Source organism: Dermochelys coriacea, chromosome 14 (genome assembly GCF_009764565.3).
Source record: "Dermochelys coriacea isolate rDerCor1 chromosome 14, rDerCor1.pri.v4, whole genome shotgun sequence".
NCBI classification, from domain to species: Eukaryota; Metazoa; Chordata; order Testudines; family Dermochelyidae; genus Dermochelys; species Dermochelys coriacea.
In genome coordinates, this window is record NC_050081.1 from 27,848,047 (window position 1) to 27,875,872 (window position 27,826).

At 43.2% G+C, this 27,826-nt stretch overlaps 1 protein-coding gene and 1 pseudogene across 2 annotated transcripts in view; one reads left to right on the plus strand and one right to left on the minus strand.

The window, feature by feature from the left end:
- The window catches only part of LOC119843012 (zinc finger protein RFP-like), a 163,868-nt gene that overhangs the window by 132,783 nt on the left and 3,259 nt on the right, over positions 1–27,826 (minus strand). The window lies entirely within an intron of this gene.
- LOC122456617 lies at positions 4,087–11,092 on the plus strand (annotated as a pseudogene).

The following is a 27,826-nucleotide window of genomic DNA, read 5'->3' on the forward strand; positions in this document are numbered from 1 at the left end:
CAGATAAGTCTTTCGCCCCCACTGCTTCCCTTGGAAGGCTATTCCAGAACTTTACTCCTCTGATAGTTAGAAACCTTCTTCTAATTTCAAGTCTAAACTTCCTGATAGCCACACTTGTTCTTGTGTCCACATTGGTACTGAGCTTAAATAATTCCTCTCGCTCCCTGGTATTTTTCCCTCTGAAATATTTATAGAGAGCAATCATATCTCCCCTCAGACTTCTTTTGGTTAGGCTAAACAAGCCATCTCCTTGAGTCTCCTTTCATAAAACAGGTTTTCCGTTCCTCGGATCATTCTAGTAGCCCTTCTCTGTACCTGTTCCAGTTTGAATTCATCCTTCTTAAACATGGGATACCAGAACTGCACACAGTATTCCAGATGAGGTCTCACCAGTGCCTTGTATAACGGTACTAACACCTCCTTATCTCTACTGGAAATACCTTGCCTGATGCATCCCAAGACCTCATTAGCTTTTTTCACAGCCATATCACATTGGTGGCTCATAGTCATCCTGTGATCAACCAATATTCCAAAGTCCTTCTCCTCCTCCATTACTTCCAATTGATGCGTCCCCAGCTTATAAATAAAATTCTTGTTATTAATCCCTAAATGCATCACCTTACACTTCTCACTATCAAATTTCATCCTATTACTCCTGTCAAGGTTCCTTCCCCACTCTGAACTCTAGGGTACAGATGTGGGGACCTACATGAAAGACCCCCTAAGCTTATTCTTACCAACTTAGGTTAAAAACTTTCCCAAGGTACAAACTTTGCCTTGTCCTTGAACCGTATGCTGCCATCACCAAGCGTTTTAAACAAAGAACAGGGAAAGAGCCCACTTGGAAATGTCTTCCCCCAAATCATCCCCCCAAGTCCTACACCCCCTGTTCTGGGGAAGTCTTGATAAGAATCCTCACCAATTTATACAGGTGAAAACAGACCCAAACCCTTGGATCTTAAGAACAATGAAAAATCAATCAGGTTCTTAGAGGAATTTTAATTAAAGAAAAGGTAAAAGAATCACCTTTGTAAAATCAGGATGGTAAATACCTTATAGGGTAAACAGATTCAAAACATAGAGAATCCCTCTAGGCAAAACTTAAGTTACAAAAGACACAAAAACAGGAATATACATTCCATCCAGCACAGCTTATTTTACCAGCCATTAAACAAAAGGAAATCTAACGCATTTCTAGCTAGATTACTTAATAACCTAACAGAAGTTCTGAGGCTGCCTTCCTGATCTGTTCCCGGCAAAAGCATCACACAGACAGACGAACGCTTTGTTCCCCTCCTCCAGATTTGAAAGTATCTTGTCCCCTCATTGGTCATTTTGGATCAGGTGCCAGCGAGGTTACCATAGCTTCTTAACCCTTTACAGGTGAAAGGGTTTTGCCTCTGGCCAGGAGGGATTTTATAGCACTGTATACCAGAAAGGTGGTTACCCTTCCCTTTATATTTATGACAACTCCAGTTTAGGCAATCCAGATCTTCCTGTATGATATCCCGGTCCTTCTCTGAATTGGCAATACCTCCCAGCTTCGTCTCATCTGCAAACGTTATTAGCACACTCACACTTTTTGTGTCGAGGTCAGTAATAAAAAGACTAAATAAGATTGGTCCCAAAACCAATCCCTGAGGAACTCCACTGGTAACCTCCCTCCAGCCTTACAGTTCACCTTTTAGTATGACCTGCTGTAGTCTCCCCTTTAACCAATTCCTTATCCACCTTTCCATTTTCATATTAATCCCCATCTTTTCCAATTTAACTAATAATTCCCCATGTGGCACCCCTGTATTAAACGCCTTACTGAAATCTAGGTAAATTAGATCCATTGCGTTTCCTTTGTCTAAAAATCTGTTTCTTTCTCAAAGAAGGAGATCAGGTTGGTTTGGCATGATCTACCTTTTATAAAACCATGTTGTATTTTGACCAATTTACCATTGACCTCAATGTCCTTAACTGCTTTCTCCTTCAAAATTTTTTCCAAGACCTTTCATACTACAGATGTCAAACTAACAGGCCTGTAGTTACCCAGATCACTTTTTTTTCCTTTCTTAAAATAGGAAACTATGTTAGCAATTCTCCAGTCATATGGTACAACCCCTGAGTTTACGGATTCATTAAAAATTCTTGCTAATGGGCTTGCAATTTCATGTGCCAATTCCTTTAATATTCTTGGATGAAGATTATGTAGGCCCATTAATCTGTTCGATTTTTGCTTCTACCTCAGATATGGTAATATCTACCTCCATATCCTCATTCCCATTTGTTATGCTACCATTATTCCTAAATCCTCATTAAAGACTGAGGCAAAGGTTTTTTTTAGGTATTGGGCCATGCCTAGATTATCCTTAATCTCCACTCCATCCTCAGTGTTTAGCGGTCTCACTTCTTCTTTCTTTGTTTTCTTCTTATTTATATGTCTATAGAACCTTTTACTATTGGTTTTAATTCCCTTTGCAAGGTCCAACTCTACTTGACTTTTAGCCTTTATCACTGTATCACTACATGTTCTGACCTCAATAAGGTAGCTTTCCTTGCTGATCCCTCCCATCTTCCACTCACAGTATTATTTCTGCTTTTCCTTAATCACCTCTCTGAGATGCTTGCTCATCCAGCTTGGTCTACAACTCTTGCCTATGAATTTTTTCCCCTTTCTTGGGATGCAGGTTTCTGATAGCTTCTGCAGCTTTGACTTGAAGTAATCCCAGGCCTCCTCTGCCTTTAGATCCATAAGTTCTTCAGTCCAATCCACTTCCCTAACTAATTTCCTTAATTTTTGAAAGTCAGCCCTTTTGAAATCAAAACCCTAGTCACAGATTTATTTTTGTTTATCCTTCCATTCAGTTTGAACTGAATTAGCTCATGATCACTTGAACCAAGGTTGTCCCCTACAACCATTTCTTTTATGAGGTCCTCACTACTCACCAAAACCAAATCTAAAATGGCATCCCCTCTAGTTGGTTCAGCAACTACTTGATGAAGGAATTCAACAGCTATCGCATCTAAGAAAATCTGAGCCCTATTATTATTACTAGCACTTGTCCTCCAGTCTATATCTGGGAAGTTAAAGTCTCCTATGATCATGTAGTTTCCATTAGTATTTACTTCATTAAAAACATTAAAGAGGGCTCTATCCATATCCAAATTAGATCCCAACAGTCTAAAGCACATCCCAAGCACTATCACAGGGGAGGCTCTAGTAGTTTTCTTCCTCAATGTGATTTTTGCCCAGACAGACTCTGTCTTATCCATTCCATCACTTCTTATTTCTTTACATTCTACCTCATCATTGATATATCAATTGATATACATCATTGATATACAATGCTACTCCACCACCTTTACCTTTATTTCTCTCTTTCCTAAACAGCACATACCCTTCAATACTTGTAGTCCAGTCATGACTACTATTCATCAATTTAACAAAGAAATTTACATGTACCAGGCTTGTTATCCCAAGGGGAGTCTCTGACCCGCTTTAAACCAAACGCACTGCTTCAGGTAAAATAAACAAACAAATTTATTAACTACAAAGATAAATTTTAAGTGATTATAAGTCAAAGCACAACAAGTCAGATTTGGTCAACTGAAATAAAAGCAAAACGCATTCTAAGCTGATCTTAACACTTTCAGTGCCTTTATAAACTCAGATGCTTCTCACCACAGACTGGCTGGTTGCCCTTCAGCCAGGCTCCCCCCTTTGATCAGCACTTCAGTCGCTTGGTGGTGGTGTCTGTAGATGGAGGTGGAAGAGAGAGGAAGAGCATGGCAAATGTCTCTCCCTTTTATCATGTCCTTTCTTCCCTCTTGGCTTTGTCCCCTTCAGGGTCAGGTGAGAATTACCTCATCATAGTCCCAAACTGACCAAAGGAAGTGGGGAGGGGTTACTCACTCAAGAGTCCAACGGATCCTTTGTTGCTGCCCAGGCCAGTTTTCTTTGTTCCTGTGAGGCTGGGCTGGGTTTGTCCCATACATGACCTGATAAGGTATGAAGTGCCCCTGTGCTTTTGGAGATTTTTGCCTAGGCTTGTTTTAAGCCATGAGGATACATTTTCAGCCTCATAACTATATACATTCTCAACTTTAATTGAATAGCTGTTCTAACTCCATAATATGAAAGAGTTCACTTAACCATGTATTTATTCCTTTTTTATTTACTGTGTCCTCTTTATGTTTGACTTTAATGATTTAATGTAAATCAGTGTTATGCTCAGTATGATAAGTTTTTTTTCTCCTTCTTCCTGTTGTCTAGATCAAGTTACAGTGAAGATGAAGGTTCTCTCATTCTGCCACAGCTCCCGAGCCAGCTCCCCTCTGCCTGGTTTTATTGTTGTCTTCCTTACTTTTTATGCTCACAAGATGGAATCAGGTAGAAATCTGCCCTGTGGCTGCTGTTCCTTAGAGGATTTATTTAGACCCCTGAAATGCTGACCTTCAGCATTCATTGTTTGCTCTCATTGTGTTGCTGCTGGGTTATTTTATTTGCTCCTGGGAGAGTGTACAGGTCTGTTTCTTCATGCAAGTATGTTTAAAATAGAGGCAAGGATGCCCAAAGCATTGGATGGATGCTTATTGAAGAGTTTAATAATAACAATAATAAAAAAAATTAACTTAGTGGGTTTCAGATGCAAAAAAGATCAGAGCCATAGTTTGAGATTCACATGTACACAAAAACATAAGAAGAACCAGAATATATTGATGTCATATCACCTTTTTATTGGGCCTGTTAGCTAATACATATATGTCAGGTGTAGTATACACCATATTATTAGATATTATGTACATGGTAGTCAAAAATCCAACAATAGGGTATAGCAATAGATCTATTTCCCAGGAACACAATTACAAGTGAAAAAGCACTTTATATGTTACCTAAGATCCAGCCGCCAGTTCCTTAACTTGTTCTTCTGTACCTTCCTTATCTCTGTTTTGAACACCACATTCCAAACCAGGTGGGTGTAGAGGTACATCCCAGCCAGTGCTAGGATATACCATTCATGTATCTTGGCTTTGATAGGCTTTGATAGGCTTCCCTTTTTCTTTTGTGAACGCTAACTACAGCTTTGCAAAGTTTTGTGAGATACTTGATACTGGTGAACAGAATTGTGGGAAGAGCATATTACATTCAGTTACCTTAAACTTCCCAACACTTTACATATATATATCATAGAATCATGGAATATCAGGGTTGGAAGGGATATTTATTTGGAATCCCCAAATAAATCATCCCAGCCAGAGCCTTGTCAAGTCTGACCTTAAAAACCTCTAAGGAAGGAGATTCTACCACCTCCTTAGGTAACCAATTCCAATGCTTCACCACCCTCCTAGTGAAAAAGTCTTTCCTAATATCCAACCTAAACCTCCCCCACTGCAACTTGAGACCATTACTCCATGTTCTGTCATCTGGTACCACTGAGAATAGTCTAGATCCATTCTCTTTGGAACCCCCTTTCAGGTAGTTGAAAGCAGCTATCAAATCCCACCCTCATTCTTCTCTTCTGCACACTAAATAATCCCAGTTCCCTCAGCCTCTCCTCATAAGTCATGTGCTCCTGCTCCCTAACCATTTTTGTTGCCCTCCGCTGGACTCTTTCCAATTTTTCCACATCCTTCTTGTAATGTGGGGGTCCAAAAGTGGACACAGTACTCCAGATGAGGCCTCACCAATGCCAAATAGAGGGGAATGATCACGTCCCTTGATCTGCTGGCAATACTCCTACTTATACAGCCCAAAATGCCGTTAGTCTTCTTGGCAACTAGGGCACACTGTTGACTCATATCCAGCTTCTCCTCCACTGTAACCCCTACGTCCTTTTCTGCAGAACTGGTGCCTAGCCACTCGGTCCCTAGTTTGTAGCAGTGCATGGGATTCTTCTGTCCTAAGTGCAGGACTCTGCACTTGTCCTTGTTGAGCCTCATCAGATGTCTTTTGGCACAATCCTCTAATTTGTCTAGGTCCCTCTTTATCCTATCCCTATCCTCCAGCATATCTACCACTCCTCCCAGTTTATTGTCATCTGTAAACTTGCTTAGGGTGCAATCCACGCCATCATCCAGATCATTAATGAAGATATTGAACAAAACCGGCCCCAGGACTGATGCTTGGGGCACTACGCTTGATACTGGCTGCCAGCTAGACATGGAGCCATTGATCACTACCCATTGAGCCTGACGATCTAGCCAGCTTTCTATCCACGTTATAGTCCATTCATCCAGACCATACTTCTTTAACTTGCTGTCAAGAATGCTGTGGGAGACCATATCAAAGATGGGCACTACATTAGCCTTTTTCCAGTCATCCGGGACCTCCCCCCGATCGCCATGAGTTTTCAAAGATAACGAATGGCTCTGCAATCACATCTGCCAATCCTTTAGCACCCTCAGAGGCAGTGCATCCGGCCCCATGGACTTGTGCTCATCCAACTTTTCTAAATAGTCCTGAACCACTTCTTTCTCCACAGAGGGATGGTCACCTCCTTCCCATATTGTGCTGCCCAGTGCAGTAGTCTGGGAGCTGACCTTGTTCGTGAAGACAGAGGCAAAAAAAGCATTGAATACATTATCTTTTTCCACATCCTCTGTCACTAGGTTTCCTCCCCCATTCAGTAAGGGGCCCACACTTTCCTTGGCCTTCTTCTTGTTGCTAACATACCTGAAGAACTCCTTCTTGTTACTCTTAAGATCCCTTGCTAGCTGCAACTCCAAGTGTGATTTGGCCTTCCTGATTTCACTCCTGCATGCCCGAACAATATTTTTATACTCCTCCCTGGTCATTTGTCGAATCTTTCACTTCTTGTAAGCTTCTTTTTTGTGTTTAAGATCTGCAAGGATTTCACTGTTAAGCCAAGCTGGTTGCCTGCCATATTTACTGTTCTTTCTACACATCGGGGTTTGTTTTCGCAACCTCAATAAGGGATTCTTTAAAATAGAGCCAGCTCTCCTGGACTCCCCATCATGTTATTCTCCCAGGGGATCCTGCCCATCAGTTCCCTGAGGGAGTCAAAGTCTGCTTTTCTGAAGTCCAGGGTCCATATTCTGCTGCTCTCCTTTCTTGTTTCAGGATCCTGAACTCGACCATCTCATGGTCACTGCTTCCCAGGTTTCCATCCACTTTTGCTTCCCCTACTAATTCTTCCCTGTTGGTGAGCAGCAGGTCAAGAAGAGCTCTATCCCTAATCAGTTCCTCAAGCACTTGCACCAGGAAATTGTCCCCTACTTTTTCCAAAAACTACCTGGATTGTCTGTGCCCTGCTGTATTGCTCTCCCAGCAGATATCAGGGTGATTGAAGTCCCCCATGAGAACCAGGGCCTGTGATCTCGTAACTTCTGTTAGTTGCGTGAAGAAAGCCTCTTCAGGCAACTAACAGAAGTTTGCCTAAAGACAAAACAGTACACTACGAAAAGGAGACGTACATATCCTCCTTCCAAAAAAAAATTCCTATCTTGTAGCATGCACACCTTTGAGGTGTATTTTTGAGGCTGTTTTGTCTTTAGGCAATACATTTGGCTAAGTTTGGTTATTTGGTTTCTTGATCATATGAAGTATTGAACCATAAAAATCCAACAATAGGCTATAGCAATAGACCTATGTCTCAGGAACACCTGGGTGAAAGAATACCAAATATGGCCCACTAACCTTACCCTTATTCCTGTTGAGACCCAGAAAATTTCAGGGCAATATCAGAAAGCATGTCAATTTGAGAGCACTTAGAAAAGCAGGCTGTTGCATAGTAAGCTTGTCTCAACTGTACACTGAGTATGTCCATTCCCATTTCTCTGCTTCTGTTTCTCTGATATGTGACTCTGCTATGGACAGAACACATCTGTCTTCAGCTCCTACCCCATGTCAGCACTGCATGCCAGTGCCATGCACTGAATCTACCTATTATCAGCTCCCCTCTCTTCTAGGGCTACATGCCTGTGCCATGTGCCAAGCTTGCCTGTTATCAGTTCCATGCCCCATCTCAGAGCTGTGTGCCTGTGCCATACACTGAGGCTATGTGTTCTTATAACAGAGGCCCAGTCCCTCTGGACATAAGCGCTGCTCTCAAGTATTCAGGCTAAAATTTTCCATGCCAGGTGTCTGCATCTAGATGAAATATTTGGAATGTTTGTATAAAATAGAACCTGTTGGTTGTGCCCTTCATATCAAATTCCCACTTTCCTCTCACCTTATTTTCTTTTTTTCCTGGTTCGTTTTCCAGCCCAGTTCACATCGATTGGACCTAGTGACTCTGTCACTGCCATCCTGGGTCAGGAAATTGTGTTAACCTGTCACCTGTCCGCCCGGATAAGTGCTGTAAACTTGGATGTGAGATGGTTCCGATCCGAGTTTTCTTCCATGGTGCACCTGTATTGTGATCAAAAGGATCAGTATGAAATGCAGATACTAGAATTTCAGGGAAGGACGGAGCTTTGGAAAACTTTGGAAAGCTTGACTCTCAGATGGAAATATTCCCTTGAGGATTCTCAATATCAGATGCTCTGATGAAGGACAATACCACTGTTTTGTTCAAGATGATACATTTTATGAAGAAACTGTATTGGAACTGCAGGTAGCAGGTCAGTGGTTTGTGTCTGTATTAGCTTTGTGTGGGCTACAGGCTTTATTCTTCCCTATTACAATAACACTGACTCCCTTCTTAGAATTATTTTAGAGTAACACAGTGCATCTATATTTCAGTGAACAGACACTTTCATACTTGGGAAAATATGCTGAAAAATTTCCCAATATGTTATTACAAATATTTTAAGGATGGCCAAGGCACTTTGTTGCCCAAAGAAATTCTTGATTGACTCCCAGAGAGGTCCTTAGTTAGGAGGGAAAGGACTTCTGTACAAATATGATCTGGACAAACTGGGGAAATGGTCTGAAGGAAATAGGATGAAATTCAATAAGGGCAAATGCAAAGTACTCCACTCAGGAAGGAACAATCAGTTGCACACAATGGGAAATGACTGCCTAGGAAGGAGTACTGTGGAAAGGGATCTGGGGGTCACAGTGGACCACAAGCTAAATATGAGTCAACAGTGTAACGCTGTTACAAAAAAAGCAAACTTCACTCTGGGATGTATTAGCAGGAGTGTTACACCTTACATAAGCAAGACACGAGAAGTAATTCTTTTGCTATACTCTGCACTGATTTGGTCTCAACTGTAGTATTGTGTTCAGTTTTGGGCGCCACATTCCAGGAAAGATGTGGACAAATTGGAGAAAGTCCAGAGAAGAGCAACAAAAATTATTAAAGGTCAAGAAAACATGACCTATGAGGGAAGATTGAAAAAACTGGGTTTGTTTAGTGTGTAAAAGAGAAGACAGAGGGGGGACATGATAATAGTTTTCAAGTACATAAAAGGTTGTTACCAGGAGGAGGGAGAAAAATTGTTTTTCTTAACCTCTGAAGCTAGGACAAGTAGGAATGGGATTAAATTGCAGCAAGGGAGGTTTAGGTTGAACATTAGGAAAAAATTCCTAACTATCAGGGTGGTTAAGCACTGGAATAAATTGTCCTGAGAGGTTGTGGACTCACCGAGGGAGATTGGAGATTTTTAAGAGCAGGTTAGCCAAACACCTGTCAGGGATGGTCTAGATAATACTTAGTCCTGCCATGAGTGCAGGAGACTGGACTTAGATGACCTCTCAAGGTCACTTCCAGTCTTATGATTCTATGATTGAATTAATGATTCTATGAATAAATTACACCTATTTCCTATTGTTGTTTCTTTTGACAGTCCTTTAGACTTGAGCTTCTTAAGTCATTTTGGTCCAGATTCACAAAGGGACTCACTTTGACCTTGTCTGCACACAAAAGTTGCACTGATTAGCTATTTAATTAGTTGATGCAAACTGTTTTTCTAAACACTCGTATGTAAGTTTCAGAGTGCCCTATACTGATTTAGTTTAAGTCAATTCCTTACTGATTTAATCTAAATGGAGCTAGGGCACTGTTAAGATAATTTAGGATTTAAGATTTTATGCATCAATTTAGGGCTTGTCTTCACTATGGGGGTAAGTTGACCTAAATTACGCTACTCCAGCTACGTGAATAATGTAGCTGGAGTCAACATAGATTAGGTAGATTTACCCTGGTGTCTTTGCTGCTCTCCGGTCAATTTCCCTTACTCTTCTCTGAGAGCTGGAGTACTGGGGTTGACTGGAGTGCTCTGCCGTCAATTTAGTGGGTCTTCCCTAGACCCGCTAAATCATTCCCTGCTGCATCAATTGCAGCAGTATCCATCTCCCTGTAGTGAAAACACTAGATACATTGGTGCAATCATCTTTAGAGTTCAACTACTGAACCAATTTAAGAATAACCACATGAAAGAGTTACCCCAGTTTCATTAAATCAGAGCACACACCATGTGCAGAAAAGACCTTAGATACATTTAAGAATTCCATACTGGTTAGATGACTGAATCACTGTGAACCCAAGAACAGCAAATGAAAATTAATTAGTTTGCTGCACAAATATTTGGAGGAATTGTGATTATGATATTCCACAAATTTGGGGGTAATAGTGGATTTTTCAAAAATATTCTAATTAATCTGGCAATTTCTGAATGTTGCTGAATACTAAGGACCAAAATCTTTGCTGGTGTAACTCTATTGAAGTCAATGAGGTTTTATGAGCAGAGTCTATGGCCCTCTGAATAGCAATGAATCAATTCAGGCCTGTATTTTCAAGGATAAATCAGTGTTAAAGCTGCGTTGATTGGAGCCATTTTTAAAACCAGTCTTTTGTATAGTGTAGACATGGCCATTCTTTCATTCTTGTCTTGCACAAATCACTGTTTATGAATTTGTTTGACATAAAAACATCTGACTGTTGTTAATGCTTCCATTTACGACAAGTTCTGGGTGTTTTGTTTTTCAGATTCCTTTTTCCCGAGGATGAATCCCTGGAAAGTAGCTCTGAGTGTGATCCTGGTGGTTTTATTGGCCTCACTGTTTATCTGTTCAAAATCAAAGATAAATATCAGAGGGAGAAATATACTGTAAATAAAGGTTTTACACTAATAAGTAAATAAGGGCAATTTAGAGATTTAATATTAAAAGAACGTGTGATCTGCTGACCTTGTCCTATATAAAGAAGAAGAATGCATGTAAATTTATTGATAGAGGGTGGGGGCAAAGGTGTATGTGTGTGGAGAGAAAATAAAAGGGAGGAGAGTCTCAGGCAATAGAACTGAACCAGGAAATCGCATCATAGCAGTTACATCTGTGTTCTGCTCAGTCCTCCATCTTTCCTTCCTGACAGTTCTCAGAGGACTATCACTGTCTATCTCTGGTCCCAGTTGAGACAAGGTTCTGCAAAGCCTAGCCTCTCATATTTGTACTTCAAAACTCTTTTTTGCTAATAAAGTGCTGTGCACCTTGACATTATAGTGGTAGGCCCTATAGAAATGCTCCTGTGGTAAATCAGTAAATAAACACATTTCTTCCCCAGTTCAGAAAAAAAATCATACTAATAGTCACATGACTCAGACATAGCTGTCCATGCCCCAGGTTCATTTCATCCATAAAGAATATCTGCCCAATTTCCAAATAAATCAGACATATCCCTCCATGTTCCTAATGAATTGTGTACCTATGCGATGTAGTCTTTTAACATTGTTTCATGAAGCAAGAAGATAATAATAATTTATATTTATTTCTGTATTTTTAAGGGAAACTTACTGAAGAAATTGATAAGTTTCAATTTCCCTTTTTCCACAAATACAAGTTTTGCCCACAGTCACACAATTGAATATGGGGTTGTAGGTTTCTCTGATTTATTTTTATTTCTGTATGTTTGTCAGCAGGTAGGGGTTGCTGTATGTGTAATAGGCTGGACCATTGTAGGGCCCATTTGGATGTTTCAAGAGACCCTTTCCCTCAAAAATCCTTCCAGTTATGGTGTTAGGTCAGCATAGCTATATGTCTCAGGGGTATAAGTTTTCAGTGCAGACCAGCCCTCAGTCGCAGAATCTTTCAGAAGAATATATAGAGGTCTGGCTTGTTAATGAAGGTGTGATGAAGTGGGATTTTCGTCAATATTTTTATGAAGCCTATGTGTGCCTCAGTTTCCCCTGTATGTGGCATTGTTACCCAGTAGTGGGGAAAGGACTGTTTGCTCTCAGGGCAGGCTAAGAGACATAAGTATGGGTGCTGCCTAGCAGTCTGCACCTTATTGCTCATATTGATGGAGCTGTGATGGGCGCCTTGTGTGTTGTGCCGGCACGCCCCCATTGGCCCAGTGCAGGGTTGGTATACCTCGTCACCCAATAGTTGGGATTCCCTGTTAAGCAGATAATTGTAGCAAGGTCAGCTCCGGTTCCCTACCGGGGCCGTGTAAACAAACCATCCATGGCCCCGGAGCCTCTGGGTTGGGATCGACAGCCGTAAATGGGGTCCTGGCCCTCTGGGTGGGGTAGAACAACAATCAGTCTGTAGCCCTTAAGCCTCCTGGCTGGGGCAAGCAGTAGCAATTGGGGAATCAGACCCTTGGGCAGGGCAGAACAACAATTAGTCTGTAGTCCCTGGGCGGGGAAGGACAAACAAACAGTCTATGGTCCCTGAGTCTCTGGGCTGGTCCCGAGAACAAACAGCAGCCATGCCTAGTATCCAGGATGTGTGGTAGGGGAACCCAGCCCATCCTGCTCCACTCTATGAAGCTGGGTACTTCCCCATTAAGGGTTTAGGCATCAGCTTCTACTATATCCCCGGGTCACTTCCTACCACAAATTGCATCCCAGGCATCTCCTTGGCTGGTGGTGGCCTGGCGTCCCCATCAGTCTCTGCAGTCAGTGAGTTATCCGCAGCGTAGTCCAGCTTGCTGGACTCTGCTGCCTGGAGCATCACTGGCACCTCTAGAGGAGCCTGCAGTACATGTCCTTCCTCCTCCTTCTCACTAGCCCTGACTGAGCTGGCCTGATTCCTTTTATTTGGCTTTTCCACCTGGAGCATGTGCCTCCTGGGCCCACAGTGATTGGTCCATCTTTGTTGGCCCAGGGTTGGTACACCGCATCACAGGAGCATCTGAGAAAACAATGGCAAATCCAGTCACTAGGATATTGACACCTAGCAACCAACAACCCAGAGGGAGATGAATTTCCCCACCTCTCAGCGGGGAAGCTGAGCAACTTTCCCCAGCTCAAGAACAAAGGACTGGAGAGATGTGAGGTGGGGGATAAGAGTTGGCTGCTGGAAGGAATTGGGGCTCTCACCTGTAGTCTGACCAAGGAGGTCAGATTGAGAGACAGACAGAGCTTGAACAATGGGGTTCACTACAGAATCTGGGCTCTTGGCTGACCAGAATGGTCTATGCTTTAAACCTTCAATTCTCTATGATAACCTAAGGACTTCCCATGCTGTGTTCAGTTGACTAATACACTCGACGGTTTTGATAACACTCTGTGAGTGCCACTGCAAATGCTTGGTGAGGTGCGCTTATCCCTGAAGAATGTGCGAGTCTCTACCAAGAGTCTCTCAGTTGGACTTGCTGAACAGCACTCACAGTGTGAGGCAGGAATGCTGAAGGCCCAAAGGTCCAGTCTAAGGAGGCGGTGAAGCCGTGTGGCTTACCCAGGAGGAAGGGAGAGATGCCTAGGGAAGAGGAAGAGTCTAGAGACTGTTGCAAAGCTGGGGGTGTAGTACCAATCAAGTGACTCCATGACAGAAGTTTAAGAACAGCTAGATCCCAGAATAGAGTTTATCTTCAACTACTTCCTGCTGCAGTCTTCCTGATCTGAAGGGCCCTTGTGAGTAGCAGAGGTTCACAAGTTGTTTTCCCCCAGTGGCACTCTTGCAAGAATCAGCAATCTCTGAGTTCCAGCAGACTTATTCCTGGTCGCCCCCTCCTTACTGTCACAAACTCTCCCTTTTAAGCTCATTTCCTCCAAATGGAGCAGGCCCTGCAAGGATGCCTATTTAATACCACTGGAGCCCAGAAGAGTTTTTGTCTATTCCTGATTGGGATGGGGGTGTTCCCTATGACAGGGTGTGTTAATCTAGTTTTATAAAATTTGCGGTAAATCTAAATTAGTTAAACTTCACAGCAAAATGTTATTTGGAGGTTGCGGGGAAGCAATAGAAAAAAGGAAGTTGAATAGAAATAATCATCCAACCTTAACTTTGTATCGATGATAAAGAGAAGGAAAGCTTATAAACTTACATGTATTTCTATTTATTTTTTTTTAGGGAAACAAGATCTAGAAATTAGTAAGTGTTATTATCCTTCCTCTGAAAATAAATTTCTCTACAGAATTGGATTCCTATGGGAGTGTGATCCAGTCATTGGTGGGTTAGGGGGCCGCCTGGTTCACACGTTTAGTGCCGCTTCCCAGTGAGAAGGTCTTGCAGCCTAGGCCCTCTTTTAATCAGAGGACCAGGTGGGCAGTGATAGGGGAGCCTGGGTCTGCCCACTTCCCCAGGCTCTAACCAATTGCCCTAGGACAGTCAACAGTGTCTGGCCCCCCGAGGTGTCCTCCAAGTAAGCCTCCTGGATTATTTCCTACTCTCTGCTGTTCTCACCCAGATTCTAGTCCAAGATCAGATGAAAAGGAAAAGAAAAGGCAATCAAACCATTAGCCCCAACCAGGCTAAGCATACAGTCAGTCTCTCGGGGAGGCTGCTCTGGCATCCTTGTCAGGAGCCTTCAGGGTATGTCAGTCCTCCTCCCTCGCCTCTCCCTTCTGAGTTGGGTTGCTCCCCCTTCAGCCCTTTCTCCAACTGGAGCATGCTTTGCAGGGTTGGAGGGGCGGTGCTACCTGGGCCCAGTACTGTCCTTTCAACCCTTTAGGCCCAGTTTGGGGTTTGTCTATCCCATCAGACGCTCTCTCTCTCAGATCCTGGGCTGTGGTGTCCTGGGACTGGTTTATATCCCCATGATCCCATGAAAACAAGTCCACATCTTTATTTTCTGTGCCTTAATGATGTACGACCTGAAGGCTACATGGCTTCATTGAGAGACACCAGTGCATAATGCCTGGATTACGGTCTGTCATTGAGTTCAGCCAGTGGAGTGGTGCATAGGAAATGACTGCCTAGGAAGGAGTACTGCGGAAAGGGATCTGGGGGTCATAGTGTACCACAAGCTAAATATTAGTCAACAGTGTAACACTATTGCAAAACAAAGCAAGCATCATTCTGGGATGTATTAGCAGGAGTGTTACACCTTACATAAGCAAGACATGAGAAGTAATTCTTCCGCTCTACTCTGTGCTGATACGGCCTCAACTGGAGTACTCTGTATAGTTCTGGGTGCCACATTTCAGGAAAGATGTGGACAAATTGGAGAAAGTCCAGAAAAGAGCAACAAAAATTATTAAAGGTCTATAAAACATGACCTATGAGGGAAGATTGAAAAAACTGAGTTTGTTTTGTCTGGAGAAGAGAAGACTGAGAGGGGACATGATAACAGTTTTCAAGTCCATAAAAGGTTGTTACAAGGAGGAGGGAGAAAAATTGTTCTCATTAACTTCTGAATATAGGACAAGAAGCAATGGGCTTAAATTGCAGCAAGGTCGGTTTAGGTTGGACATTAGGTCAGGGTGGTTAAGCACTGGAATAAATTGCTGAGGGAGCTTGTGGAATCTCCAAGGGAGATTTGGAGATTTTTAAGAGCAGGTTAGACAAACACCTGTCAGGGATGGTCCAGATAATACCTAGTCCTGTCATGAGTTCAGGAGACTGGTCTAGATGACCTCTCAAGATCCCTTCCAATCCTATGATTCTATGGTCAGTTACTAGGTGGAAGGGCTGCCCCCACAAATAATAGAGTAGGGCATCAATAGCTCATTTCACCCCCAGGGCCTCCTTCTCGATGACCGATTAGGCTACTTCATGTAGGAACAACTTCTTATTGAGCTACAGGAGAGGGTGTTCTCCTCCAAATTCTTCAGACAGCACTGCTCCATGTCTCACATCTGACACATCTGTTTGGAGAATAAAGAGCTTTGAAAAGTCTGAGTGGTATAGTACTGGCACCTGGGTCAAAATGTCTTGTAGTGCCCTAAATGCTTTGTCACACCTTTTGGTCCAATAGACACTTTTGGGTGCAGTGTCCTTTACCAGGTCTGTCAAAGTTGTAGCCATGGTAGCAAAGTTTGGGATGAACCATTGATAGTATCCTGCTAATACCCAAAATCACCAGATTTGCTTCTTTGTGAAAGGGACAGAGCAGTCCTCTAGATCTTGGACTTTTTCCACCAATGGTCACACCCCCCCCCCCCCGGATACCCTAGGTAAGTGACTTCTTGGGTGGCCAGCCAACACTTTGAGAGCCCATAATACCACAGCAGCCTGCGTAGGACCTATGCAGCCATATCACTCTGTCCATCAGTGGCTGAAAATTGGCAGCAGCCCCATGAAGTCCAAAGGACATGGATTTAAACTGGTATAACTCATCACAGGGAGTTTGTTCATTTGCTATGGAGTGGGTTGCTTTTAAATTCAACTTTTTTTGGTCATTTTTAAAACTGTTTTTGTTTGCTTGCCTTTTATTATTATTATTATTCTTTGAGGGTGGGGGTGTTAATGTAACTTTATAAAATGTGGTGAAAGACTAAACTGGATGAATTTCACAACAAAAGCTAAATTGAAAAAAATCATAAGCGATAGACTCATAGAGTCATGAGTTTAAGACCAGAATTGTCCACCAGATCCTCTAGCGTGGTCTCATTAAGAGGACATTGAATAGAAATAATCTCTCATCTTTCACTGTTGAACTGATGATAAAGAGAAATAAAATATAAGAAAAGGGAACTCCTAACAAAATATATATTTATTTCTCTTTAATTTTTAGACAAACTAGATATAGAAATTGGTAAGTGTCATTATCCTTCCTCTGACAAGACATTTTTTATACCCAGATTGGTTCCTCATGTGGGAGGTGGTTTAATTGTTATGGATTTGTTTGTTTTTAAATTTAATTTCTACAATTTTGTTACAGTATTAAACCTGTTTTTGTATGTTTGATTGCTAGGTTTTTTAAAATTATTATTATTATCCTTCTTTTGTGAGGGGGGCATGTTTTTTAATAAAACTTTAAACAATGTGGTGAAAGACTAAACTGGACACATTTCACACAAAAGCTAATTTGAAAATCTAATTTGACAGTTGAACAGAAATACTCTTTCAGGCTTTATTTTAATACTCACGTCTTAATAAAAAAGACCTGTAACTTATAAAAGAAGAAGAAAGCTGTACCTAAGGTACAGTGCACTTTGACATTATGTGGACGAGTAGAAAGTCAGTAAATAAATGCTTGTTTTTTTCAGACAGGAAAGAAACTCAGAGCTATTTTCAATCTTTAAAACAAGCTTGTTTTTGGTCATCAGAGCCAAAAAAAATATTGATTGTCAAATGTGTCTGCCCAACTTACATATAACTCAGGCACAGCCCTCCACAATTCAATGAATTTCAGTCCTTTAACTGTGTACCAATGCAGAAGGAAGCTCTGAATAACCACTAATATTTATTTCTGTATTTTTTAAAGGGAATCTTTTCGAAGCATTTGGTGAGTCTCCTTTCCTCTTCTTCCACAACTACAACTTTGTGCACAACTATATCTGGATTAGAGTGAGGGGGTTTGGTTTGTTTGTTTGTTTTTGTGTGTGTGTGCACATTTGTTTATTTTTTTTTTCATGTGGGGTAAGGCTAAGACTGAACATTTTCACACCAAAATATAATTTGAAAAATGCAATACAAACAGTTAAAAGAAAGAGGTTTAAATATAAATGGGTTCTCAGTCTTAACATTAGAGCAGACAATACTGAGAAATGACACATTAGATATAAATGTCATATAAATAAAACAATGATTTGAACAGAAATAATCACCCAGAATTTACCTTAATGTTGACAGCCTAATGTAATAAAGACATGTATTATATAAAAGAAGGTGGAAATGAAACCTTTTCACCTTTGCGATAAGACATGAGTCTCTCTCAGTAGATTTGTTTCTGCTAACCTGAGAAATTGCAAATACACAAGTAATTTCATCTAAGTCTACATATTTGTAATTTAACTTTTCTTCATATTTGTAAATCTTTTAAAATAGTGATTAAGGCTCTGACCTTGCAAAGATTCATGCACTTTCTTAACATGGAAAACTAGCTTTGCAAAATATTTATAATGTCACAAAGGTGATCATTTAAAATACTTGAAAAGGACATATTTATTTGACTGGGGATAATATGATTTTTTTAAATTCTGATCAACAGTTTGTTTATTAAAATGAAAGAAATGAAAAAGATGTTTTAAGTAATGTATTTGATTATTTTTAAAAATAAAACCTCGAAATATTTCATACAAAAAAGAAAAGAAAAAGAAAAATGTGTATAATACTAACAATTTTTTGCCCCAAAACAAACAAAAGAACCACAAACCATTTTTTCTGAGAAGCCATTTTTTTCAAAGTAAATTTATTATTATTATTATTTATTATTTTTCTAGCTTTCATTTTTTATTTTTTGTGTCTGAGTAGAACCTATTGAACTCAATGGAACTACTCATATACATAGAAGCATAAAAATATAGAATTAGAAGGGACTCTGAGAAGCCATCAAGTTCAGCCTCATTCACTGAGTCAGGACCAAGTAAACCTAGTCCATCCCTCACAGGTGTTTGTCCAGCCTGTTTTTAAAAATCTCCAGTGACGGAGATGCTATAACCTCTGTTGGAAGCCTATTCCAGACCTTTATTACCCTTATAGTTAGAAAGTTTTTCTAATATCTACTCCTAATATTATACTCTCCACTCCATTCTCTAACTCATTAATGAAAATACTGACTAGTACCAGACCCAGGACAGATCCCTGAGGGACCCCACAAGGTACACAATGTTAAGTACATGCATCTGTCTTTGTAAGATCAGGACCTTTGCATTTAGCTTTGCTCCCTCTGAACTAAATGGGAGATCTTCTATTGACCTCAATGGTTGAAGGATTAGGCCTTTATTACCAGGTATTTTGCAACATAACTGCAGTGTGTCAGTGGGAAAACATTGTGATGTGTTAATAGATGCATAGGTAATGGAACTTTTTATAATATAAAAGTATATTAAATGTGTAGTCACTAGATGCATGTCTTCACTGCAGAGTTAGCCCTGGTGATCAGCACCTAGGTCTGAACAATTGGGTTACTGTGGCCCAGGTGTGAGTGTCCCCACTGCAACACCCAACCCAAGTCATGCCCATGTTGCTATGACCACAATGGTGCTGTACTCACCTGTGTGAGGCACTAGGTCTTCCAGAAGGATATCCAATGGTTCTTAGCACCATGCTGCTGTATGAATTCTTTCTCACTGTATTGTGGTAGAACTTGTCTGTCCTTCCTGGTGATCTTAACTCATCAACTCACTATAGTAACCATTTCTGGCCTGGCACACTCTACACATGTGCCTGTAGCTCTGTTCAAGCTGGTGGCAAGGCATGAGCAGCTCCCCCAGCTGTTGGCATTAATAACGCAACTCTCATTTCACAACCAGATGGCTGATGTAGGACATGAGACAAGATGAAGGACATTTCAGAAGCAGTTTGTCACTCTGGAAATGTGGTGGCATGACTTCCTGATGAGATCACACAGGCTGCATGCAGACCTAGAGCTGTGGAGATAGCTAATGCCGGTTTTAATAGCTGTGGATTCCTCCTTTGCTGATCAGGAGTTCAAGAGCAGGAGAACAAGCGCAGAACAATGGGACCTACATTATCATGCAGACCTGGGATGACCAGCAGTGGGTCCAGAACTTCTGCATGAGGAAGGCTGCATTTCTGAAGCTGTGTGAACAGCTTATCCTGACCTTCAGCTCCAGGACCTTTTAGCAGTGATGGTCTTAACATTATTTCAGGCTGTGCTAACACTGGATGATTTCAACTTGCTGGAAATTTTGGATTGGAAGAGAGAGAACCTATTCCAGGCCTCTGATAGAAAACCATCCATCTATGCCAAGGAGGTGTTTCATCGCCTCGTGACTGATGGGCAGATTAATCACTGGGTGGGAACAGTGAGCCACAAGAGTTGGGGGGCATGTGGGAAGTTTGCTCTATCTAGAAACCTGACCCCTCAGAATAATCAAACAGGCTGCTGAACTTGGATGCAGCAGAATAGAACCACCACAGATGAGCGGTGCAACCCCATCTGCCTTATACCTGTGGCAGCTGGACACCAGACCTGTAATAGTGAGAGACATTGCAGGTTCTCTGGACTTAATACTGCCAAGGGCTTTGCATGGGACTAAATATTTAAGCTGCCTCCATAAATTTTTTTGTAATGCTAGTATCAGTGTTAGATCAAGAAGCGTAGTGCTGAAAGACACTTCAAGAGGTAATCTACTCTACCTCCTTGCACTGAGTCAGGATTAAATCTAGCATTATATAAATTTAATGTATATACGTTTACTATGTTTACTGGCATTGCTTGCTTGTACTGCTTTGCATGCATGCAGCAGAATGTGCCACAATACAGCACTAGTTTGCATTTATTTTCCCCACACGCACACATACACACAGACACACTTAGAATCCATGTGGCCAGAGAGGAGGGGGCAAGAGCAGGGAGGTTTCTTCTGTCCTCAGTTGAAACTTTGTTAACAAAGCTGACCACTAGCACATAACATCCCTTTGGCAGTAATGAAATTGGTCATAAACAGTTGTAATATCCCCCATAACAAATACAAATATGGCAGCTTGCATCTTACCCAGCTGCTGCAATACCTGTTCCTCTTCTTTGTCCTTCCTTGTCCATTCTCCCATCTGCTCCCTGAAGAAGTCCTGGGACTCAGGCTTCAGGTTATCCTGGCTGTGCCACAAAGCATGTAGCATTTGCTCTGGCTCCTCTTTGTTTGGTCAAGCACCAGCACCATCCATAGCCAAAAGCCCATCAAGCAAGAAAGGGGGCTCCTTGCTTAGGGGCAGTGCCAAGCACCTGGTCCAGCTCCTCATAGAAAGGGTGCATTTCCCCAGTGAGTTATCAGACTAGGGAATGTGGGGGAATCTCCCCCAACAGAGCTACATAAACTGAGGCACAAGAGCTAGAACTGCACAAGAGCTGTAACGCCAGAGGAAGGATTGTCCTGTGGCTAGGGGCCCACTGGAGATCGGGGTTATATTCTCTGCACGGCCCCAGCCACCCTATGTGGGCCTTGGGCATGGCTGCCAAAAGGGGGATAGGACTTCCCTATCTCACTGAGGTAGCTGGATTTGCTGATGGGGAATGAGGAAAAGCTTTTGTGGATTTTTCTTTGGGGGATAGAGGGGGAGGATTTGCCCATGAGGAGGAGGAGGAAGAAAGTCCTGGTTCTGGAATATAGTATTGCCAGCCCCAAATGTTCAAAAATCATGAGTCAGGCTCACCAAAAATCATGAGATTGGCTTTAAAATCATAAGTTTATGTAAAAATAATAGCTTTGGGGTTCTTTTTATTTGCCTTCTGCTTTTCGAGTCCTTAGGGTGCACTGGGGTCACATTTTGAAGTTTTCTCCAGAGCCACAAGGACTAGAAACTGACTTTTTCTTTAAGAATGAAGGCTGAAATCATCACATATGCACTTGACTCCAGGAGCTTGGGCTTTAAGGAAAACAATCATTATCATGAGACTCATGACCAAATCATGAGAGTTGACAACACTGGGAATACAGTTTAGCCTGTGATGGGAGAAAGGGGCACCATACCATCTGTATAACACCCACTGGCTGAAGATGATGGATGGGCCCAGGTTTTTTTTACCCATAATTCACCTGGATCCTTTCAACAGCAGTAACAGAACTAACCCCAGGTGGTGTCCTGCATGGCAGTGTTATAGATTGGGTTAACACCATTTAAACTGTTGAGTTTAATAGTCACCTTTCATTCCAAGCTGGAAAAAGCCTAAAGAGAGAGCTTTTGGGGTGCTGGCTGAGGACTGTGTTTTGGGTGTGGCGAGTAAGGACGCTATTCCCTTTTTGTGTCTTTCCATGTTCAGGGATGTAGGACTTTATACATTCCTTGTAAACAAAGAAGATTGCACCAAATAAAATACCAGACTTTGTCAATTTCTATTCCCAGTCACAACGCCTGCAGGGCCCCAGACTCCCAGTCCCCAACACTGCCATCAATTCCACCCCACCCCAACTTCACCTCTGCAACTCCTGAGGTTCTTTACTCCCCCTGATCCCAGGCCTGGTTGGGGCTGGCTGCAGAGGGGGACTCTTCCCAATCCCAGGCTAGGTGTTGCAGGGAGGGGGAGGAGCAGAGGAGCCCTGCTGCTCATACTCACCGGAGGGGAAGAGAAAGTGGAGCTGCCTTTTTATCAGAAGCTGCCTCCCATTAGAATGTGCTACCACACTGCTCCTGAGCAGGGTCCCGCGATCACATGCTCAGTAACATCGGCAAGCCACTGCCCTCACTCACCATCAGATCTGCTCCCTGAAATCAAAGGAGGCTGAAGGGGGAAAATCAGAGGGTGGGATGGGCAGAATTTGTACAGGGGCCAAAATGTGTCAAGAGGAAGGTACAACAGATTCTGGGAGGGGAAATAGAGGGGCAAATGGACAAAACTGGGGACAGGAGCTGGGGTTCAGAAAGGGGGAGCTCCACTGCCAGATAGGTGTAGAAGGGAAAGCCTCTGAATAGGGAGAGGCAGTGGGGATAAAAGTTACCACAAATGGGGTGAGCCATCAGCAGCAGTTCCAAAATAGGGTGTGGGTGGTTCACCACAGCCCTGGGGAGGGGGTGCTGAGATGGGTGGTCCATCTCAGCACCCCCTCCCCAGGGCTGTGGTATTAAAGCCCCAGGAGGCTTTGTGCCCAGGTACTGTAGCTGAAATGATGGACTGAGCTGCCAAAGGAGACTAGATTCAAGGGAATAGTTTACAACCCCCCACACACCCCATCATAAAACAAATTGATACTATTTACAAGTGTGCATGGAGTCTCATAGTAGCTGACAAATTTGTCTTATCTGCTTTTCTGATTGCCTGAACTGGCCTCCATTTCCTGAAATCCCATGGAAATGTAGTTCCACACCTTTATTTATTTTAACCATGTTATTGTTATGACAGTGTCCAGTGGTTTGTGAACCCACCTGTGAGGTGTGACAAACTGGGGGTCCAATCCCCCTGCTCCAATCAGTCTTTCATTATTTAGCCACAGTGGACCAGTTACAAAAGGAGAGATGGAAGGAGTCCACATCAGAATATCCCATAGTTTAATAGTTAGCACATACACCTCTCTCAGCTCTGCCAAACTCAGGCGTTTCTTAAAAAATCATAAGACTGACTGAATGAAAATGATTATTTTTTTTTCAGATTATACAATTGTTTTTAGTCTCTCTGCACCCCTGCCCATCCCCCGTGTGTGACAACTACCACGTTGCCAATTCTCCTGCGGTTAGAGGGGAAGATGACTTTGGCCCTTGCCACAGGACTTTGGCCCTTGCCCAGCACTTCTGGGTGACCCTAAAGAGATCTGGCATAGATTTGTACAAAATGTTCCCAGCTGCTACAGAGCTTCCAGCTTTTCCACAACCCTCGAAATCCTGATTAATTTATTCTGTGTCCCTGCAATCCCCACATCTGCCTGTCCCCAGTCTGGCTGTTAATTCTACCCCCCTGCCCAGCCTCCACATCTACCCCTCAGAATCCTCCTGCTCCTGCAGCTTCAGGGGTTCTTCACACACTCCTACCCCCTTCGCATCCCTGGTGCAGCAGGGAGGGAGTGGAGAGGAGCTTCCAGGGTGATAGAGATGAGGAGCCACGGGCTGGGTAGATGGGAGTCCTCCAGGGTCAGATACTGGGATGGAAGTAGCCACAGAAGCCATTTTTTCATTCTTATCACTTGCATTTATCAGTGACACTCTCTGAGCCTGGATAGTGAGAGTCACCAGGACCATAGAGAACAGTGATAAAAACAGGCAGCAAAATCCTTGGGGCAAAGAGATTGGCTGCTTTGCCTCCATCAATCCCTAATCTCTACGGTTTGACCATCCAGAGACTCTACAGAGCCTGCAGGGTCATAGAGCCTGCAAGGTCGAAAGTAGTAGAAAGACAGGAGTCCTCCCGAGTCATGGAGATTAGGACACCTGAGGCTAGAGAGGATGATTTCAGGGTCCGGAGTGGGATATTCACCCCACCCCATGTGTCTCAGGGATACAGGCTGAGCCAAGATCCTGGCCCCATCACCCAGAGCCAGGGGTGAATTCTCTCCCCAGTGACAGAGGCTAGCGGGAAAGTGAAGATTGAGGCCTCATTACTAGCACTGAAAAATGTCACCTGCCCCTGCTCACAGTCCAGACAAACCCGGATCCTGCTGGGGACCCAACTCAGGGGCAGGGGGGTCACAGGGAAGATGAGAGCCTGGCACTGACTCTCTAACCGCTGCACAGCCCAGATCCCCCCCTCAGGGTTATGGCTGATCCATCCCTTCCTCCTCACAGACTCTCTGGCCACCCTCACAGCAGCCTATCCCCCACCTCCACCTCCCAGCAATGTCTCCATGAGGTGAATCTCTCACAGCCCAACACACAGAGCTCAGTATCAAATCTCTTAGGGTTGTTGGGCACTTGCCGCAGTTTGTCTCCCCGTCTCACTGTTTTCCAGTCCTCAGACAGACAAGTTGGGGATGAGCTGTGTCTGGATCCAGAGTCACATTTGCTAGAAAGAGACAATCAGAATGTTAGAGGCAGAGTTCAGCCCTGTGGGAGGCCGGGACCATTTCTCACACTCCCCAGCACCCTGTTCTGGCTGGGACAGTCCTGGATCCCAGGGAGCTGCCTCCAACCTGGGCACCTGAGACTGAGGAGAGATGTTACTGCAGTTTCTCATTCATGTAATGGGAGCCACTTCATAAGTTTCTCATTTGTTTGCACAGGCTTCAGCTCTTTGATCCCCCTGCTGAGGCTACTCCATTAACAGTAGAAGAGGCACAGCAAGGAAGGTATCAGAAGCTTTTAATTAGGAGGGTCTAGAGGAGGCAGGTATCAGATTTGAACCCCAAAGGGAAGCTCCGTCCCCTAAATTCATCCTCCACTCCCAGGCCAGGGGAAATAGAGGAAGATGCAGCACTGGGGAAGAGCCAAATAAGAGCAGAGAGAAGGAGGTAGCATTGGGTCGGGTAGCCCCCAGCCCAGAGAAAAGGGAGTAGGGCCGGCATCAGAAAGAGAGCACATCCCCAGTCAATGCAAGAGAGGCTCCAAAGGGAGAGCCCAGTCCTGCCCAGCGGGAAGGCAGGATGTTGGAGAAGAGCAATGTGGGAGACCCCTCTGCCAGGGTAAAGGAGAGGGATGTGTCAGCCCTCGGTGAAAGAGCTCTCTACCCCTTCCTCTCGATTTAATATTAAAAGTCCTGTGACTGTCTATGAAAATCCCAGGATCAGAGTTCATGGTATTTGGTTGCTGTTCAGTGAGAATGTTTCTGTGCATCAGTGTGGGCATGAACACAGCACCAAGGCTGGTGTCGGAATTGTTTGTGTGACTTCAGCTTGGGATCTCCTCAGGATTTCCTGGTGTCCATTTTGTTTTTAACTTTATTTACAATTTCATGAAAGTGTTTTCATGAGAATTTTCTCCTAATGTAAAGATCACCTCCCCTGCAATCTCACCCTGTCTGTGTGCTCCTAGGGATTCCCCTCATTGTGTTTCCAGTGCAGATGGCAGAGTGTCTGGAGAGGGAAACGATAGAAATGAGATTTCCTGCTTTCATATTTATAACAGCATCCCCACTCTTAACTGACCTAACTTGGTTTTAATTGACAGAGAAACTAACAGAGAGGGACAGAGACATACTCAAGTCTTTAAAATAAACATAAACTAATCTGAAACCTTTTCCTCTTTCATTCAGGCATCTCCCAGCAATGGAATCAACAGCCATTAGGTCTCACAACCTCTAGGAGATACAACCTGTAAGAAATATTTACTTTCCCCTCATCATCTGCTCCAATTCTGCAGAGCCAGCTGGTTTGTCCCATTCACCTACTGCATTTTGTCAGACCCTAGACACGGATCCTGCAAAGACTTTAGTGTGAATGTAACTTTACACATTTTGGCCCCTTTGACATTACTGGGATATTAAGAGTTTGCAGGGTCAGGAATTTTAATTGTAATCCCCTTGGGTCTATTTACTTAGTGTCTTTACAGAGCTCAGCATGAAGGGGCCCTCGTCTTCCTTACACTGAAATACAAATAATATTAAATCATTTTGTAAGTGTGGACATTCAAGCTGGGAGAGGGTGGCTCAATGGGCCAGATTCCCCCTGAACTATCACAGGGATAGAGGGGGGCAGTTTGTGACTCCCCTAGTCAGCGGCTGCAGGGGCCTGTGCAGACCTTGGCACAGGCTAAGGAAGTCCTGAGATCCAGCCAGAGTAACACCCCTTTTTCTGTGACCCCCAGGAGCTTTGCAAGTTCTGTAGCTGGGAAAGAAAATCAGGGACCCAAAATGAGGCCATTTTGCTAAATTTGGGCCTCAGTGTTGTAACTTTTGGTAAGTCATGAATTAATGTGAGACGTCCTGACACCTGGGCCCCTCTTACACCTGCTCAATTTTTCTGCTTTCCACCTTTCATTCAGTAGAGATGTCATCTAATTATGAACCAATTGGCTAGAGCCCCGTTCCCTCCCACAGTCTCAGAGGCTCATCCCAATTTCCCATCCTAGATCCCTTCTCAGTACCTTTGAACTTCCTCAGAGTTTCCATTAGAGCAATAGTTTTCTGGGGGAAATTGCTGAGTCTCTTTTCTAGTTCAGAAGAAATCTCCACTGGCTGATGGACCTTCCCCTTCACACACCTGGAGAGAAAACTTCACATTCTTATATTTCATTTAGTGACACAGTACAATTTTTTGTTAGTGAAAGTTGCTGTTCTAATGGGCCTGGAATTAGCATTCCTCTGCTTCTCCCAGCCTCAGAGCAGGTGCAGTACAAGCCATGTCAGTTAAATCTTCACTCTGAAGGTCCCATCAATATTCTTCAACTCTGTCCTGGAGAGATCAGCTCTGGGGATAAAAGGGGAATTGAGTCTCTTATGGCAAATTCACTTTCTAGCCTCCATGCTCTGAGGGACAGGAAATTCCCATGTTAAGTATTATAGAAATCTGTCCACTAGACTGATATACCAACTCCCCCCTCACCAGCTCATTCCACACAGGGCTCCGAACAGTCCTCAGGTGGGAAAAACTCTTGATCACTGCTGATCTGGGCTGAATGGTAACCAATGCCCCAGCAGTGAAAGGCCCATATTTCATCCCCACAATCCTGAGGTAGCCAGTCCCCCAGGGATGTGACATTTCCAGAATATAATTGAGGTCAGTCTTAGAACTTTGGGGAGATGTGACTCTCACATAATCTCCAAGCTTTTTCCTAGCAATGCAAAGTGTGTGTGGGACTGAGAGAGAGCCACATACCTGCTCAGGGTGTTTCTGATGAAGAGAAAAGAGACAAAGAAAAAAAAAAAGAGACAAAGAAAAAAAAAATCTCAGTCCCACCTGACACACAGTTGGGATCCTAGGAAAGGAATTTTGCAAATATTGGGAAAAGTGTCCCTGCCCTGGCCACAGGGCCACGGTTTCATTAAGCTAATGGGGCTTTTCTATCTCTAAGATCAATGAGTCTGTAACTATGCAAAGAAAAATAGTCAGCCACATTTCAGCAATGCACACACTGAGTTACACAGAGATTTCTGACTGATGGAACCCAGTGTCCAGGATTTAGGAGCTGTCCTGTCCCTGTGTTGGTATCTGGGATGTTTTTAACACTATCTCACCTGCAGGAATTCACTCACTCACTCACTCCCGATTCTTCCCCTCCATCTCACTGATCAGCTCACTAAGATGGGAAATCTCCTCAGACAGTTTACTAACATTTTCATTT